This window comes from Mus pahari, chromosome 8, assembly GCF_900095145.1.
Source record: "Mus pahari chromosome 8, PAHARI_EIJ_v1.1, whole genome shotgun sequence".
Lineage (NCBI taxonomy): Eukaryota > Metazoa > Chordata > Mammalia > Rodentia > Muridae > Mus > Mus pahari.
The window spans coordinates 69,843,129-69,844,027 of NC_034597.1; positions in this window are offsets into that span (position 1 = coordinate 69,843,129).

Sequence of the window (899 nt, forward strand, 5' to 3'; positions counted from 1 at the left end):
CCAATCATCCCCATCATTATCAGGTCCACCAGGATTACAGTGAGATCCTGTCTCAGAAAAAAACAGATTTAGCAAATGTCTTCAATATTTTATTTTATAGGAGCTAAATATGGATAAAATATAAAGGCATTGGTTCCACTTCTAGTATTTTCCAACTTGAAAAGAATCAAGGACTAATATATATATTCCTCAGAGACATAACAAATGGTCCATTAAAAACTGAGAAACAGGGCTGGTGAGATGGCTCAGAGGGTAAGAGCACCCGACTGCTCTTCCAAAGGTCCGGAATTCAAATCCCAGCAACCACATGGTGGCTCATAACCATCCATAACAAGATCTGATGCCCTCTTCTGGAGTGTCTGAAGACAGCTACAGTGTACTTACATATCATAAATAAATAAATCTAAAAAAAACCCAAAAAACTGAGAAACAGCGCACAGCTCCATTGGTGCTTCCTCACAGTCTAGTACCGCAGAAACTGGGAGGGACAGCATACGCCTGTAGCTCTGGGGAAGTGGAAGACACGAGAGTCACAAGTTTAAGGTCATCTTCAGCCAAGCTACTTAGGAGGGAGTTGTTCCAGACTAGCCTGGCAGAGGAGAGGGTCTCAAACAAAACAAACCCAACAATACGCCCCCACTCCCTCCCAAATCAATAAAATAAACTAAATAAATAAAACCAGAATCCTGTCAAAGACTAAATACTCAACTATCAGTCAGGTATCATAGTATACCCATTAATCTTTTCTTTTAAAGATTTATTATTATACATAAGCACACTGTAGCTGACTTCAGACACACCAGAAGAGGGTGTCAGCTCTCATTATAGGTGATTGTGAGCCAACATGTGGTTGCTGGAATTTGAACTCCCGACCTTTAGTATAACAGTCAGTGCTCTTA